The 19,697-nt window shown below is 32.3% G+C and overlaps 1 non-coding gene and 1 pseudogene across 1 annotated transcript; one reads left to right on the forward strand and one right to left on the reverse strand.

The window, feature by feature from the left end:
* Positions 1-23: 23 nt before the first annotated feature.
* Positions 24-15,216, forward strand: LOC141815079 (uncharacterized; annotated as a pseudogene).
* A 1,919-nt stretch (positions 15,217-17,135) lies between these two features.
* Positions 17,136-17,292, reverse strand: LOC141815707 (U4 spliceosomal RNA). Its single transcript, XR_012600581.1, has one exon. It is a non-coding gene; the product is annotated as a U4 spliceosomal RNA (small nuclear RNA).
* Positions 17,293-19,697: the final 2,405 nt, after the last annotated feature.

Consider the following 19,697-nt stretch of genomic DNA (forward strand, 5'->3'; position numbering starts at 1 on the left):
GTCAAGCTCGGCTTGGTTGGCAGATGGCGGCCTGGATGGAGGACTTTGGCCAGACGCCATCGCAGCTTGCTTTTGATGCGCTGCGAGCTGAGATGCGAGGTGTGGACCCTGATACAGAGACTCAGGACCCTAATGCTCCTAATCAGTAGCTGTCTGCAAGGTAAATTAGCATTTCTATTACTTTTAATTTTTTTTACGTTATTACTTGTAAACATGCATTTTTCAAATACGTTGTTCTATTACTAACCTATCTTATTGGTTTTTTTGCAGGATCTTCTATTTTGCCTCGGCTGGTTTAGATATAATTTTGATCAGTTCTTGTATTCTGACATTTTGATATAGTATCATTGTATCTAGATATTTGTAATTATGTTATTGTATTCAGATTGTATCAGAGTATTTTGATATGTGTTATAATCAGATGTTATATTACTGTTGTGTTTTACCAGGTCTATTTGTGTATTTCTGTTATATTATGTCGTGTTTTGTTGTCGTGTAAATAGGGAAATTTAGAAAAATAGATTAAAATATATTTAAAAATTATATTATTAGCGACGGAATTTATAATTCCGTCGCTAATAACCGAATTTTTTTTTTAATTTTTTTAAATCTAGCGACGGAATTCTAAATTTCGTCGGCAATAAACACTAAAAATAAATAATTTTTTATTTTTTTAACAAAATAGCGACGGAATTTGAAATTCCGTCACTAATTAGAGACGGAATTTCAAATTCCGTCGCTATTTTTTGCGACAGAATTTTAAATTCCGTCGCTATTTTTTACGACGGTTTAAAAAATTATCGCTAAATAATTAGGGACGAATTAAAAAATTCCGTCGCTAATTAGCGACGGAATATTAAATTCCGTCGCTAAAGTGACGTCAGTGATCAAAAAACACGCGACGAGCTATTTCCGTCGCTAATCGGTCCCTAATCTCGATTAGCGACCGATTAGCGATGGAAATAGTCCGTCGCTAATTGATAAAATTTTTGTAGTGTGAATCAAATGGCTCTGCCTCCACATAAAAAACCTACTTTCATATGAGTTTTATTGAGTGGAACAAAATAAATACATAACTAAGCATTTATAAAGGGGCCTTTCACTCTATGAAAGTCCCTCTAGAGAAGTTGGTTCAAAATATTTAGAGAAATTCAATTTGGATCAAACTATGATTCGACAGCTCTAAAGGAGATCATCATAGAAATGTTTGTGAAGGGTTGCTTCATATAAATTTTGTTCAACTTAATTTAATTTTATTATTCATGAGACCCTCTAATATTCTATACTGGTTTTGTTGGAGAAGAGACTATACATGTGTTAAAATTTTAATTCCTAAAATTTTTATTATTGAAAATAAATTTATATATTCTTGGTTAGTCTAATTGTACCCTTGCAAATATTAGGGCAACCGAGTAGGTTTAGATCTAAACTATGTGTGACTTGGGATAAATCTCTTAACACTTGTTGTCATATCCCATATGAGTTAGACATGCCACGACACTGGCTTTGCTCGTCGTGCATGAATTGAAACAATATCAGAGCAAAATATAAACAAAAGTTAACTAAACTAACTACATGCATACTTTTAAAATAACTCTATTATTATTAAACACATATCTCAACAATTTACCTGAAGATAAAAAAACTTTAAAAGTGAACACAAAATGTAAAGTAAATATAAGAAAGAAGTGCATGATGTAAAATGGTGCATCTCATAATAGTCCAAGGAACAAAAGGTAGTGAAGGTTATAATGTTTTGCACTTAACTTCATTAATCTCTTACTATAATTTTTCTTACACAATTTCATCATTTCTCATACTCTCTTTTATTCTCTTACCAATATTCTTTTTAAATTTATCAACCAATCTATAAATACACACTACATATAATAGACGACTTGTAATCTGCTTAGTAAAGGATGCATTATATATATGAATAAATGATATGCGATTCATCCAAAATGAAGTGCATCCTAATCACATATAAATATATAGTGTGAACGACCCGCAATCCTCCTAATAAAGATATATCATATATATATACATGATATAAACGATCTACAATCCATCCAATACGAGAAATATCATAAATATATCAAGGGTGGACGACTCATAATCTATCCAGTAGAGATGCATCGTATATACGTTGGTGAACAATCCACAATCTATCTAATATGAAATATATCATGTATATGCACATACATACATATACAAGGTGAACGATCCACAATTCATCCAAAATACACTTTATATAAGAATAGGGTGAACGACCCACAATCCACTTAATAAAGTACCTTACATAAGAATAAGGTGAACGACCTGTAATCCACTCAGTGAGAAAAAATTATCGTAATTTAGCCAAAATCTATAAACACGCAGAAAGACTCAAGAATCTTCTTTGTGCGCAAAGCTAATTGCTCTAAACTATAAGTAATCATGCAACTCTTAGTGTAACACCCGTATTTTCCTCACTTAAGACTTTGGTTAAACTTAGAATACGATAAATTTTATATTGATTTAGTTTGTGATAAAAGGGCATTTTAATTAAAATAAAGGGAATGAGAAAATTCGTCTCGCAAAGACGAATTAAACAAAATTGGTTTAGGTCAAATTAGAGATCGTTTGGTTAGTGAACTAAACGAACCAAGATTGAACCAAACTGAATCAAGTTGGTTGGGTTCATACTGGAAGAGGTTTTGATAAAATAAAATAGGTGAAAAGATTCGTCTTGCGAAGACGAATCTAACAAGATCAGTTTTGATCAAATCAGAGGTCGTTTGATGGCCGAACCAAGCGAACCAAAATCAAATATGGTTTGCTACAGTAACTCGAACCCGGTTCAGGTGAACCGATTTTCTTCTCTTTTTCTTCCGGCCTGAACCACGCGAACATTTCCTCTGTTCCGTGCGACCTCTTCCTCGCGCAGACCGCGTCGGCCGCCGACTTCTCCGCGCGAGCCGCGTCCGATTCCGCCGGCGGAAAACACGGAACGGAGAGAGCTTTAAAGGAGGGCCGAACCCTAGCCGAACGGGGCCCTGCCGCGCCCACCTCGCTCGCGATTCCTCTCTCTCCGCTGCCTCTGTTTGAGCCGGAAAAGTTGATCGCCGCCCGTCGCCTGCTCGTGTGGGGAGGACCAGCATCATCACCGGCACTGCTCGGAGAGAAGCGGAGGCGCCGCCCATTCCCCTGTTTCCCGTCTCCCTCCCTCCTCCACCGCCGCTGCGTGAAGGGAAGCAGAGCCGCCGGTGCCGAAGCCTCCTCCCTCCACAGCGTCGCCGGCCGAGCCGCAGTCGCCTGTTGCCGTCGACGCCCTTCTCCCCTGGCGCCGCCGGCCGCGATCCTCCTCTTGCCAAAGACGCCGCCGCCCTGCCACCTGCCGACGCCGCCTCTGCCGTCGGTCCGAGCTCCTCTACGTGGGAAGTCGCCGATTAAATCGGTAAAGGGAATTTTAATTAGTTTTAATTAATTAGGTTAATTAATTATTAGATTTAATTAATTAAGTTAATTAATTAATTAATTAAATTATTGGTTAATCGATAGTTAATTTGTTAATGTGTTAATCAGTTAATTTATTTGGGGATGAGTTAATTTAGTAATTAGTTCTTGGTTAATCAAGTTAAAAATTTATTTAATTAATTAGTTTAATAATTAGTCAGAAATAAATTGTGTATTTAGTTAAGTTGATTGATTAATTAGATTAATTAATTAGCTAATTAGTTGTTAATTAATTATCAAGTTAGTTAATATGATTGATTAACATTTAATCTATTGATTAATTGACTAATTAATAATCTTATTTATTGATTAAGTAAGATTTAAACTAAATTATAATGAGTTTGGCTAGATTGGGATAGGATTAACTCTTAACCAGGTTGAGTGATTAGATCAGGTTAAATTAATACTTTTGGTTAAGTTATAGTGATGGTTTTTGCTAGATTGCGCGGAGAAGGCACTAGAGCATTTCAGAGAAGATCTTCCAATTCATAAACCTTAGCGTTAAAAACCTAGTGAATAAACAAGGTAAGTACATCTCTCACCTGCAGTATGAGTAGTTCCGTTATTTTCTTTGCTCTTTCTATAGTATGATTTTATTAAAAGCATGCATAAAGTTCTTTTACATAGCGTGTATAAATTGTTAATTTCTTGTGTTTTTCCATAAACATGATCTTGTTAAAGTATATGCATGATTTTGTTGAAGCATACGTAAATGGTAGAATTGCATGATATAAAAAGTATGAGAAAGATATTTTACTTTTAAGAGGCGGGTATCGGGCACAAGGTTCGCCCATAAGAAATGCAAGACATAAAGGATTCTGGGCACAAGGTTCGCCCACAAGGAAAGGAATCCAGGGCACAAGGTTCGCCCATAATGAATTCCGGGCACAAGGTTCGCCCATAAGAAAAGGAATTCAAGGCACAAGGTTCGCCTATGTAAGAGATGTCTGCATTGATACCTCGCTGGGCCCAAAGAAGGATGTTTATCTATTTTCACTTATATATAGTATAAGTTTCCCCGTATCATTTACCAGCATTTTCTTTCATGTGACATATGTTATGACGAAGTTTTCCATGGTTTTTGTGAGTTAGATGATGTACTTACTAAGCGTTGTTTATAGTTTGCATTCCTCATATTGCAGATAAATAAAAGGGAAAAGTTTTAGGAAAGAGGAGGCAGCTGGAAAAGTGTTTGATGTGTGGTGTCGGCGGAACCGCGGAATAAGATCAAGAATTATATAAATGTTTATTTTATGTCCAAGAATTTATATTTATTTCTTTTGGCTTCCGCATTCTAAACAGAAAAAGAAAAGTTTATTTGAGTTATTTTATTTAATAAGTAAGAGTAATGAGAAAAGTTTAAGTACGTACCATCTCCCCTATTAGTAAGAAGGAGGGGGGGTGTTACACTTAGAGGTTGAAGCTGAAGCTCGAAACTATAAATAGTCATACAACTCTTAAAATTGGAGTCAAAACTCTAAACTATAAGTAATCACGCAGTTACGCTCTTTTAGAGGGTGGAGTCGAAGTTCTAAGCTACAAGTAGTCACGTAGCTCTTTTAAAGGGTGGAGTCAAAGTTCTATAATGTAAGTGTTATATTTATTATCTTGACAATTTAATATTAATGATAATGTACCTTTTTCGAAATGTAGAATCGAAACTCTAAGCATAAATGTTGCATATATTATTTTGTTAATTAATATCAATGTTAGCATAAATTCTTTTAGAGCATGGAGCTGAAACTTTCTAATCCAATTAGTCTTCTATTTTTATTAGTTATCATAATTAATTAGATAATTTAATTTATCTTGATCTCAAATAAGAGATAAATAAGATAGAAATCAATTAGAAATAAAAAGGACACAAGTAAAGAGTAGGGACGAGATTAGAATTTATTTTTATTTTTCATAATATCTATTTTCATAAATTAAATCATGTACAAGGTAAATATAGCGAGACAAATAAGAATACTTGGAATGCGAGCTCGATGAATGCTTATTCAATCCCACATGCACTTTTAAGCTTAACCATAACTCAACCTAAAATATACTAAACCAAAGAGCTCCTTAAACATGCAAAAGTGAAAAAAAAAAATCCAATGCCATTAGAGCTTCATACCATTGAAAAGATTTAGTAAGGCTATCCATAACTTGAAGATGAAATAAAATTTTCTCCAAGCCTATATCAATTCCATCCATTTTGATTTGTCCCTCAAGAACTAACATAGCACACCGAATAACGCGAGGAGAAAATTTAAATTTGATTTGATGTAGGGAATAAGAAAAGATTGCCCTTTTGCTTTATGAGCTTGTAGCAACCGCAAGGACAATCCCATGGTTGCTGGGTGACGACAATAGTGACAACCGGTGGTGGCTAAAACAGTCGACAATGATAGTGAAGAACAAGAACGAAGGGTAGTGAGTCGACAATCAATGATTAAGTAGTGGGAAACAATGAGATACGGTTCAGGGTTTGTAATAATGAAAAAGAGGAGGCGTCGTTGGCGTGCAATGACGGGAAAGGAGAGAAGATTAGGTTTTAGATGAGATGGGGTGGTGGCATCTACGGCAACCATATATAGCGAGAGTAGAATGTCATGCTTGGAGTGGGAGGGAATTAGGTTTTAATTGGAAATTTTCAATTTAGTCAATACATTTATAAATTTAACAATTATGTTCCTAAATGTTTATTACTATAGGACTTTTAGTGGTCCAAAATGAAGTCAAGTTTTGCAAAAATTTTAATTTTATATAAAACTTCAAAAATTTGAATTTGATCTAAAATAGTGTATTTTACATCTTTAAAATTTGAATGAAAATTTTAAAACTTGAGTTAAAATCTGACTAAGGCTTGAGATAGCTAGGCTCATGATGATATAACTGTTGGGATAGGACAGAAAATGAGAAAGCCAATTCCTCCAAATTAGAGGTTGAAACGATAGAAGATTTGACCAATCCCTCCAAATTAGGGGTTGAAACGATGGAAGATTTGAAAAGAAACTAAGTTTGAAGAGGAGGATGAAGAGGGAAAACCATTTCGAAGGAGAGAAATGAGAGAAAACGAGTATGGGACGGATAAAAAATGAGTACATATTAAAGTGAAAGAACAACTTTGTAATATTTGCTAACATTATACAAAGTCAGTGCAATCTTCGTTTATATTGCACAAGTATTATTATTATTTTTGGATTGGCAAATAATGCCTCAAAATTGATAGTACCAAATTAATCCATGAATGTATTACTTTGTTCTATTTTGTGAATTCATATACAGTAGAACAGATATGAATATGTATATATTAGATTTGTTATATTTTATTTTTATTAATATAGTTTAAACTACATCTTTAGGAGTCTAAAATGAAATCAAGCTATTTTTTATTTTATATAATAATTCTAAAACTCAAATTGATCCAAAAGAGTGTATTTTACATTTTAAAATTTGACTCAAAACTTGAAAATTTAGTGTCCAAAATCCGACTCAGGGCTTGAGATCCAATGAATGCTTAGAGATGATAGTATAATTGTTGGGCTTGGACATAGAAACCTCCAAATTAGGAGTTGAAATGATGAAGGATTTTAATAGGAGCTAGGAAAAGGTTGATGAAGAGCCTAACCCACTTTGAAGGATAGAAAAGATATTGCAAGAATAATCAGATTTAGCGATGGAATTTTAATTCCGTCGCTAATTTAGTTACAGAAATATATTTCCATCACTACATTAGCGATGAAATATTATTTCCGTCGCTATGTTGTATTTTAGCGACAAAGATTTAATTCCGTCACTACAGTAGTGACGGATGTTTAGACTTTTGTCGCTGTATTAGCGACGAAAATTTATATCCATTGTTAATTTAGTGATTGAAGTTTATTTTCGTCGCTAAATTAGCGACGAAAATAAACTTCCATTGCTAATATCATATTTTTTAGGATTTTTCAACCTAAACTTTCCCCCCTCATGATCTGTCTCCCTCTCCCTCTCCGGATACTTTTTCTCTTGATGCTGGCGCAATTGTCCCTGGCCTTCCTCTCTCAATCTCCGATCTACCGACATCGATAAGCTCCTCCGATCTTTGTCACTTTTAGGGTTTAGGCTGAACTCGATCTCCAGCATCGGGCCCATTCTAGGTGAGCTCGTTGGCATGAGGCTAGACCTGGTCGAGCTCGCCAGTGTTGGGCCCGACTTGGCTGAGCTTGCTGACGTTAGGCCTGGCCTGGTCGAAGTCACAGGCGTTGGGTTTAGGGTGATGCTACAATTTTTTATGTTTACCTTGTAATATGTTGTGTTGTGCTGAGCTTGTAACCTTCGTACGAAGCTGATCTTGTAACCTTGTCGTGTTGATTTTGATCTCAACTCAGCTGCAGTGGAAGGGGAACAACTTTAACTTCTTTGCAATTGGGATAATTTTGTATGTTAATCTCATTATACTTCTCTAGACTACTTTTATCCAGGTATGTCGAAATTAAATTGATTACAATTGCATGAAAAATAAAATTCACTAATAAGCCATTAATAGAACTATATAATTTTTATAACTAAAAATTTATTTGATTGAAGTTTGTCAAATACTGCTAGTTTAATATTTTATGACCATAAGGATTGACCAGTGCATGAAGCTAAGATAATATACATAAAGGCTAGTTACTAATTGCAACATGAAACTGGAACTGAAACTGAAACTGAAACTATATCTTGAATATACAATACTAAAATCAATTTTCTACGACATTGAATCTTTGTTTTGGAATTGAAACTAAAATTTGAATCTACAACACTAAAATGTTATTTCGGCTCACTTCCATAATTTATCAGACGGGCAATTTTGTCATGGCAATAGTAGAACTTAGAGACAATGGAGGTCAAACTCAGGAAACATATGGTTTCATAAAATATCTACCTTTTTCTTTTACCTTTAACGAATGAGTAGAGTTAGAACTGAGGGGTAAAAGATGATCGAGGAAAAATTACGTCTCATAGTAAAAAGCATCTAAAATATCTGGATGCTAGTGCGATACCAAAGCAGAACTTATCAATAGAATAGATATTTTTTTGTACATCAAATATCAATCTTAAATAATTATCTACCTATTTAATTAGAATGATCTTTTATTCCTTTGCTAATGGTTGATCAAATATATAACCATCAATTGGGTTAATATTAACTATGATTTGTTAGATTTACAATGAAAATTTCTATTCAATGTGTGTTTAGTTTTACATATTATTTCTATTCAATAGAAATTTATTATTGTAGAAGGTTACAATGTATATGAATAAAGCTTGGATGTACAATAGATTAAAAAATAGATTTATTCGAGCTGAATATTATGTTGGAGTTGAAAAGTTTATGAACTTTCCTAAGAGTCATCTAGAATGCATGAATGGTGCAGAGTTACGTTGTCTATGTAATCATTGTAAATGTAGAAATAAAATTTTCTGTGATGAAGATACCATGAAAGTACATATATGTAGAAATAATTTTGTTCTAATTACTATAATTATACTATCATAGAGAGCCTTATCTATTTGATCCAATTGAAACTTCGGTTGCTTCTTTATCTAGCACAACTATTTTAGGCGAATCAACATCTAAAGAGAATGTGATGCAATCAATGGTTTATGACATGATGAATGCAGTTGATCATTCCAATATAAATGAAATACCAACACCTGAAGTTCAACAACTATATGACATGTTAAAGGTTAGTAAAAGAGAAGTGTGAGAAGGTATTCCATCTGGTCATTCCCAACTATCAGCTACTGCAAAGTTATTAAACATCAAAGCAGATTATCATTTCTCAGAACGATGTTATGATGACATTTGTCAATTGATGTCAGAGTTGCTCCTTGCTGATTACCAAATGACTGATAGTTTCCATAGTACAAAAAAATTAGTGAGGGATTTATGTTTGCCTATAGAGAAGATTTATTGTTATATAAGCAACTACATGATATATTAGAATGAAGACAGTGAATTGATTGAATGCACAATCTGTACTCACCTCGTTATAAGCATCGTTGTCGCATACCAGGGAAGAAAAAGAAAAATATTGCATTGAAGGTTATGTATTACTTCTTGTTAATTGCTAGACTTCAACACTTGTATGCATCTGCCACAACAGCTTGTCATATGAGGTGGCATCATGAGAATGTGCATGAAGGAGGAGGTATAATGTGTCATCCTTGTGAGTCCCCTATATGGAAACAACTTGATACAATATTTCCCTCCTTTGCAATGGAAGCACGTAATGTGAGATTGAAACTTTCTATAGATGGATTTCAACAATTTGGTTAGTCAAGATAACAATATTTATATTGGCTAGTTATATTAGCACCATACAATTTACCACTATGGATGTGCATGAAAGATGAATTCATATTTCTGGTTGTACTTATTCTAGGTCCAACAAATCTGAAAGAGAAGATAGATATTTTCTTGAAACATCTGATTGTCAAGTTGAATGACATTATGGAATGTAGGATCAGAGACTTATGATGTTGCAAGTAAAACCAATTTTGGACGGTTTGTGATTTTCTAGCGTACTCAATGTTCTCGGGATGGAGCACAACTGGTAAGTTAGCATGCCCACATTGCATGACAGAGTCTGATGTATTTTCATCATCATGTAGTGGGAAGGTATCTTGTTTTGATAATCATCATAAATTTTGACCAGTTAAACACCCTTTCAGGGGAAATAAGATAAATTTTTTAAAGAATATTGTAGTCAAAAAACTTACACCAACAATCAAGTCAGGTGCAGAAATCATTGACCACATAGACAGCTATGGATTCCTACCAATATATGATTCTAATTCATATGAGATAAATAAATACATTGTTAGGATGTGCAAATATGGTTGAAAGAAAAGAAGTATTTTTTTAGGAGCTACCATATTAGAAGTATTTATTGATTCGATATAATTTAGATGTGATGCATGTCATGAAATTTTTTTTTGATAATACCTTCAATACAATAATGAATGTTCTTGGAAAAACTAAAGACACTGTAAAATTACATGAGGAATTAAAAGGACTGGTTAATAGACCTGAGTTACGTCAAAATGAAATAACAAATCAATTTTCAAAGGTTTGTTATCTCACTTTTCCTCTCTCTCTTGTCTCCAACTCATGAAAACGTATATAGGGAGAGAGTGGCTATGGAAAACAAGGGAAGATCCTTTATTAAAAGAAAGATCAATCAAAGATTTTTCTTCTTCCTTTTTCGTTTTGTTTTACCGATTTATTTCAAGAATTTCCAAAATTCTTTTTCCTTTTTAATTGGTTTTTCACGATAAAATCAAAAGACCTTTCATAATATTTAATATATTCCAAATATATTAAAGATATAATTAATATCCTTTTGGATTTTATAATATTTAATATATTCCAAATATATTAAAGATATTATTAATATCCTTTTGGATATTACCATAATAATTCACAAATTATAATTATCACATAATTATAATTTTAATTAAATCTCATATTTAATTTATCTCCAAGCCGTTGGAATTATGGAAACAAATTTCCATTTTCATATTTGATTTCTAATTGCATTTTTAGCCCGTCAGTAATAAAGAAGGCGTACTGGGGACCATGGACCTATAATAAGAAGCTCCAATAAATTGGATAAATAATTAAACTCTTTAATTAATTTATTCAATTTATTAATTCCATTATTACTCCACTAAAAATATGGAATTGCACTCTTCTTTATTATAGAATATCTTACTCTATGAAAAGAGTCGTCTATTGATATAATCATTACATACGGATTAATCCTCCATAGATAATTCATAATTGGAGCTAGGAAATTTTCCGTTTACCTCTCCAATTATTTTTAAACCTCATTTACCATTAATCCACTAGTGAGTGGTTCAATTTATAATTCCATTATAAATCGATTGGGCCCAACACTCAGTTCCAGAATTAACAAATGAGGGAATTATCTTTCTGCTTCCCGCAAGAAGGAATGGATTCCATATCTGTAAATTTATATTCCCAGCCATTCATTTCAAATGTAAATCTAAAATGCAAGTGTTGAGAATGCGTAATTGCAAACTTTAAACAAGCAAATTAAGAATTACATAGAAATAAATAGGAGTTTATAATTACTTCAGGATTAAGATCTATCCATATATGATCATCTTTATGATTTAATTTGAATTTCATAGTATAACGGAATTTATTATGAAATTTCTAATTAAATCGGTCCAAGTCTTACATAATCTCATTATATATAAATGCCCCCAGCTAGATGTCTTCACATCAACGGTCCGGATAAGACAGTCACATTCAAAATGTTCATGGGCCGCATTAGTGATGTTTTAATTAAATATCCCATACTTTAATTAATTTCATCACAGACTTAATTTAAGTTTATTATCCATAATTTAATCCTCTTGTATATATAACTCTTATATATACTAAATTATGGTTACATCCAATAAACTAAGGATTTTACTATGATATTCAAAACAAAATATGTTCAATGACAAATGTCGCTTTTATTAAAAAACATAATCCAATTACAATACTTTGAGGGCACTATTCCCAACATGTTATACATTAGACAAGAAAGATAAGCAAGTTTTATGTAGTTAGTTAAAACAAATCAAATTTCCTGATGGGTATGCTTCTAATATGTCCTGATGCGTAGATATGAATAAGTTAAAAATATTTGGAATGAAGAATCATGACTATCATGTATTCATGTAAAGACTTATTCCAATAGCTTTCCATGACCTGCTACATAATTAAGTCTATTTTTAAAAAATTTATTTGTGAGGTATATTTTGATAGTCGATATACTTAAACTAGAAACTGATATTGCTATAATACTATGTAAGCTTGAGCGCATATTCCCATCAAATTTTGTTGATTCAATAGAATATCTACCCGTTCACCTACTTTACGAGGCATAACTAGCTGGTCCTGTGCAGTATATATGGATGCATCCATTTGAATGATTTTTAAAAAAATAAAGGATAATATTCATAACAAAGCAAGAGTCGAAGGGTCAATATGTAATACTTATTTTGTTGAAGAAGCAACTTCTTTCTGCTCATATTATTTTGTTGATAATATCAAAATTAGACATTATAAGTATCTTAGAAATTCTAATGATACTCAACTGATTGACCCAATAATGCTTTCTATTTTCAAGTTTCTTGGTAAGCAAATTGGTGCATCTATTTTGAGATTGTTAAATCAACAAGAATATCATGCTGCAAAAACATATATACTCCTGAATTGTGAGAAGGTCAAACCGTACATAAGGTGAGTTGATTGATATAATCAACTACTAATCCCTTTTTATTTGTTTGGTATCCCAATTGTCTTAAATTTACCTTTCATCCATCATAACTTTTACATATAACAACTTTAGTATTAACATCCATCAATCAGTGCAAGTGAGGAAGAGGAAAAGTTAGAGATGGGATTTGCATTATAGTTTCAAATCTATATAAGTTAAAGAATAAATAATTTTTTATACATCAGTATCAAATTTTAACCTAATTTATATCATACTTACTATTGTAGGTGAATGATTATAGAATATCAAATGTGAAAGATGAAAGGATAATCAATCTTGCATCTGGACCCCTCCATAAGATACAAGTGTATTCTGGTTACTACATTAATGACTTCAAATTCCACGTGGAAAACTAAAATTCACAAAGACTATAACCTTTAATTCTAGTATTTACGTAAAAGGATCTATCAACAATAATAATTTTGAGTTTAATTATTGCGGGAGATTTGAAGAAATCATTGAGGTTGAATATCTTGTCTTACCCATAAAAAGGTGTATGTTATTCAAATATTTTGAGTATGATCTGACTTCCAGAATAGGTACTAGAATACACTCAAACTATAATTTTGTTGAGGTTAACACAAACAATAGATTCGACAAGTTTAAACCTTTCATTTTTGCGGTCCAAGCGGGTCAGATTTTCTATCTTGAATACCCGACGAAGGCAAGAAGAGTTAGTAAATGATTAGCAGTTTGTCGTATGAAGAATCACTTGACCATAGAAATATCAAACTCCATCGTGTCCCAACACCGTGATGCATTTCAAAATGAAGAAGTGGAGATACATTTACTAAATTCTCAGATTCAATCAACATCTGCTTTACTTGTAGATGCTAATGTACCTTACCAAGAGATAGATGATGGAGAGATGTCCAACGGTGAGGAGCCTGTTGAACTAACTTAGTCTAGCAAGGAGGATTCTCAAAATGTTAATGTTGATGATTTAGATTGTAACAATGATTGAATATTAGTATTATTATAAATTGATTCAGAATAAGTTAAAATTGTTTGTTTTGTTATATGTATATCTCACTAACCTTTTGATTATTATTTTGAATGTGTATGTGTTATAATATTATTGTGCAAATATAGATATGTTAGATCAGGTAGCAACACTCGGTGGTCAGACTATCTTGTGGGTTGTTGGGGGTTAATAAGTATTGGTGTTATTAGTAATTTTTAATTCATATATATTTTTTATAATATATGTCTAATATTTATATATTATATAATACAGTTTTACTCTAGATGACCATCGAGTAGCAGCATAGATATCTAGTAAATTTAAAGAAAGAGTGTGTCTTTCTAGTACTACATGGAGACATGTAGATGAGGGTATGCGAGATTTTTAATATCAGAAGTTTTTGATAAGTTATTTTTATTATTAGGATTTTTTGTTTATACAAAGTTATAAACTTTTTTTTACAAAAAAATATACCTGGGAGCTAGGGCATGAGGAAGCATTTAAAGAAACATGGAATGTATGTGCTAAACTGTACAAGGATCCGCTATACAAATGCAGAAGAAAGGGTGCAAGATCATCTTTTATCCCAGATGATGTTTGGGATGCATGGCAAGCCATCTAAGCTGTAGAAAGATGACAATCAAATTCAGGTACAGTTAAAGCCAATAGAAACACCGAGCTTGCTAGCCCTAACATCGGATCTATAAAGCATATAGTTGGATCCCGTTCCATCGTCAAGCATGTCATAGACTTGGTGAGTTTACAATCACTATATTTATATCATAATTATTTAATTATCAATGATTTTATTTTAATTTAATTGCATTATTTAATATTTAGGAATGTGAACTATAATGACCTCCTACTTGTTGGGAGATTTTTACCAAGACATATAAGTCAAAAGATGACACATTTGTCGATCCTCGCTCGTAGGCATTAGACGTAAAAATTTAAAATTTAAACTTATTTAACTGTTAACAATGATTAGCTTTTCTAATTTTATATCTTATATAAATTTATTTTTAAATAGGATGAAATGACTGCTAGAGTTGCACAGATATCTTAACCTGATTGAGAGGGAGGTAAGATGTAGACTCTTTCCATCGACCAAGTAAATGAGATCTATTATGATGTAGTCAGTGGAAGGAAAAAGAACTCTACCCTCTATGATCTTGGGTCCCAAATGAGAGTTGTTTATGATTTGTGATGGCCCCTAGGGCTAGGGGTTATCCCAGCGAATCATCTACTAGAGTAGACGTCCTAGAACAAGAAAATCAAGCATTGAAGAATCGACTCTTCACATTAGAGTAAGAATTTCAAGAGTCTCACCAAGCCCAGTTGAGATATGAGAAAATTGGACAGGAAATGCGGGAATTCATGGCTCACATGAGTCAAACGTCGCATGACTTTGACTCTCAGGAAATTCAGGACCCTAATTAGTAGCTATATGAGAGGTATGTTAATGATTTTAACTTTTTTTTTTTTGTTTATCACTCATGAATATGCAAATTAGATTTATTAATTTTCATAATAGATATCTATCTAATTGTATTATATGTTTTCAGAAGATTTAGATAATGATATATATATATATATATATATATATATATCATCAATAGATATTCAAACTAGCATTCAGGTGTGTAAAATTATTATCTTATTTATCTTTTTTTATTATAGTGTAGAATAAGTTTAAATTTAATTTGTTAGTCATAATTGTAATTATGTAGTTTATCCTTTTTTATTAATAACCTATCTTATAATATTTTTTTTGTAGGATTTGATACTACTAGTTGGATATTTGTAGTTTTAGAGTGTATTTATATTTTTGTTTTTTTTTGTAGTTCAATTTGAGATATTCATTATGTTGTATATTTATTGTATTTGATTTGATATGTTGGGATTAATTTTGAAAATTTATTGGATTGGTTTTACATGTCGGGATGTATCATTTTTAATGCATGTTATTTTGTCTGTGTAGATGTGGATTTGTGAATATATGGATGTGTTTGTGTTTAATGCATTGTATTGTTTGTGTTTGAATTTTGTGTAGATGTGGAGATGTGGATTTGTGAATATATGGATGTGTTTGAATTTTATGAATATATGGATGAGTAGATGTGGATTTATGAATATATGGATGTGTTTGAATTTTGTGAATATATAGATGTTTGAATATATGGACGTGTAGATGTGAATTTGTGAATATATGGATGTGTGAGTTGTGGATTATATGAATTGTATCGTTTGTGTTTGTGTGGATATGTAGGATGTGTGAATTGTAGATTGTATGAATTGTGTCGTTTGTGTTTGAGTGGATATGTATGATGTGTGTATTGTGGATTGTGTTGTATTGTGAAAATCATCATTTGTAATGGTGTATAATTATATATGTAAATATAAACAGGAAAAATGTGAAAATGGAGATGTGCAACTAAAATTGAAAAGGTATTTAGCAATGAAATTTTTAAATTTTCATCGCTAATTAGCGACGAAAATTTAAATATTCCATCGCTACTTAGCGAGATCTGAGACGGAATAGTAATTTCATTTACGATATTAGTAATGGAATTTTTATTTTCATCGTTAAATAGCGACAACGAATAAAGTTTCATCATTAAATATAGATATCCATCGTTAATTAGTAATGAAATATAAATTTCATCGTCAAATGATGTCAGCGATTGATTATTAAGCAATGAGAAATATCAGTCGCTATTGTCCAATAGTGACCGAATAACAATGAAAAATTCTATTGTTAACTGGCAATATTCTTGTAATGAGAATATACTAATTGAGAAAAAACATTAAGATGATATAGGGCAGGGGCAGAACTAAGAATTTCAGGGGAGAACGACTGTGTCATCATTCCTCATTCACCCTTCAATTTTCCTCTTATTTCTATACCCTATACCTTTTGTACTAAAAAAATTAAGGGAGACGGCCGCCATCTCTGGTATGCCTCAAAACAAAGAGTTCACATGAACATGAAAAATCATATGGTGCACACATGGCAAATTTTATGTCGATGAGCTTCAAAGAATATTGTAAAGATCATTTTATGTTGATGAGCTTCAAAGAATATTCTTTTGGCGTCATCATGCCATGCTTTAGCTCCATGATCTTCCTTTAGTAGACCAATGGAATTTTCACTCATCAAAACTTATTTTTCTTCTTGTATTTGGATGAATCATGTAGCATTTCATAACAACCTAAATAATAAAAAAAATAGATTAGCCAAGAAATACTCCTCCATTGAAGATCCTATTCATAAGAAACTAACCAAATGAACAATAACTAACCTACAAAAACTACATATTCAAAGAAGTAATTAAAAAAATTATAAAATAGAATTGTAGGGTTTTACTCTTTATAAGAGGGAGCCCTTCCAAAAATTCTCAATGGCAGTGGGCTAAACCCAAGCCAAAGAGGGGGTTTGGAAATAGTTTTCAACCAGCAATGGTCGCGCCTCGGTTATAACCTCACTAGCTGCGACATTGCCCCAAGCGCAAAGATGAGTTATACAATTAAAATAGTTCTCATTTTATACCACTATGGCATTATTGCCAATATTAAAATTCAAGATGTGGGACTATCTATCTATTTATATGTATTTTCACATTAATCAATCTCTAAATTTTTATTATACAAAATTAATATTCTTTTGTCAAAAAGTTTTAAACCAACTTTACACCTTTTGAAAAATTCTATTTGGCTAAGGCCGTACAAAAGCCCTATTCTTATGGTGCAATCAATGATGTAGATTGCATCATTATCAGCATAGTCAATTCCAAATCTTATTTGGATTCCTAATCTTTGTTCCAAATTAGAGAGATAAGTGTACAAAGGCATTCTTTAGACTTTCTTCGTGTTAAAAAAACTAAGGATTAATATGTAGAAATCATATACCTCTTAGGTTGCACTTTAGGCATAAATTCCTCTCATTCCATTATAGCAAAGGTGGAATCTACTATTTCAGCAGTCCTACACAATCGGTTTCATGATCATTTGTGAATAAATTCTTCTCATTCAACATGATATATATAGTGTGTCCTTAGTATATCTTCCTATCAATTGCTTGGGTTTTAGTTTGGTATGCAATTAGTGGGCCCACTCGATCGATAGGGTCATGTTGCGATCAGTTTGTGGAGGTACATAGTTTCTAATGGCTTAGAGTTGGGCTTATGTCTATAATCTTTTTGAATTGAGTTTTACTTATTTATAATTTATTTTTAATATTTTATTTATATATTTAATATTTTTGAATGCTGGTTGACGAGAAAACAAATAAAATGAAAAACTAGTAAAAGGAAAATAATTTAACCAATTAGCAATATTATTTCATGGGGTTTTAAAAATATTGTTGATTTAGTTTAAATTCATAGTATAAATTTCACAAATACTAGTTAAATTAATAATATTTACCGATGGATTGCGGGTAGTTGATCAAACATATGTGATTACTAATTAGAATGCATTTCATTTTGAATGGATTATAGGTGCAGTATGTATTTGTAGATTGATTGATAAATTAAATAAAAAATATTAATAAAAGAATAATAGAGAAAGTAAGACAAATGATGAAATCTAAAATTTTAAGAGAAATTTTATTAAGAGATTAACAGAGTTAAATATAGAAAATTATGATATTCATTATCTATTGTTCTTTTTATCTCATGAGATGCACCATTTTTTATCATGCACTTTTTAATTATACCCATTTTATATTTTAGGGTCATTTTGGAGTTTTAATTTCTTGTTAAATTGTTTATATATATATATTTAATAATAATAGAGTTATTTTAGAGATATGTATATAGTTAGTTAGTTCCAAGGATCCACACGCACGCACACACCCGATGCACTATGAATCTTCTCCTTCTCGAAAACCTCGAAGGCGGAGAAACCTTTACAACTCTTTCGATCTCCTCAAGAATGATATGAAATAGTGTTTGAGAGGAGAGGAAGAAAGCAGAGAATGGAGAACAAACAAGTTCTCAAAAGAAGCACAAAGTAATAAAAGAATAGCGAAGAAGATGAGTTGTTCTCGTGCAGGCTTCTTTTATAATCTCTGCAACATCAGTCGACTGCTGGCAGGGCCAGTCGACTGATGCCTTCAATCGGCAACAAAATCTCGCATTAAAGCGCATTAAATGCTTGCCAATTTTCTGCAACGTTCAAATAGCAGTCGACTGTCCAAGACCAGTCGACTGGAAACAGTCGACTCACCATAACACCAGTCGACTGCCCAGTCGACTCCTGTCTTCCTCTGGCTCGACTGATTTTTCTGTGTGCGTCTGATTTATGAGCAGTCGACTGCTCAAGACTACCCACTTGGACTTTTTGGACTTTGCCAAGACTACGCTTGGACTTTCCTGCAAACTTGCATCACACATGTTAGATCACAAGTATTGCCTAACTTCAAACATGGTTTAGCCAAACATTGAAACTCAATGCACTTGGGGCAAAGATTGCACCAACAATCTCCCCCTTTTTGATGTTTGGCAAAACTTTGTTTAAGTTAGGTCTTAAAGCATAGCATGTGATTAAAACATGATAAGTAAAGCATAAATCACATGATATCAGAGTATTAACAGAGAGTATTAACAGAATCATAAAATATGATAGCATGAATAGCATGAATAGCATGATCAAATATGAATAGGCATGAAAAACTTTATTTTTCTCTCTAACTTAAACATTCATATTTCTCCCCCTTTTTGTCAAAGATCAAAAGGTGATTGCATAGACTAAGTAGGGTAAAATTATCCTTAAAAGTGATTATCCCTCTTTAATATTGCACCAACAATCGTTTCGGAGGGAAAAAAATGACTTAATTTCTCAAAATAAGCTGAAAACAGAAGTATCAGTCGACTTCTAGTATATCAGTCGACTCAGCAGTCGACTGCAGTCTGACACAG

The sequence above is a fragment of the Curcuma longa genome, chromosome 21 (genome assembly GCF_044706935.1).
Source record: "Curcuma longa cultivar G26 ecotype Majalengka, Jawa Barat chromosome 21, ITB_CL_G26_1.1, whole genome shotgun sequence".
NCBI lineage: Eukaryota > Viridiplantae > Streptophyta > Magnoliopsida > Zingiberales > Zingiberaceae > Curcuma > Curcuma longa.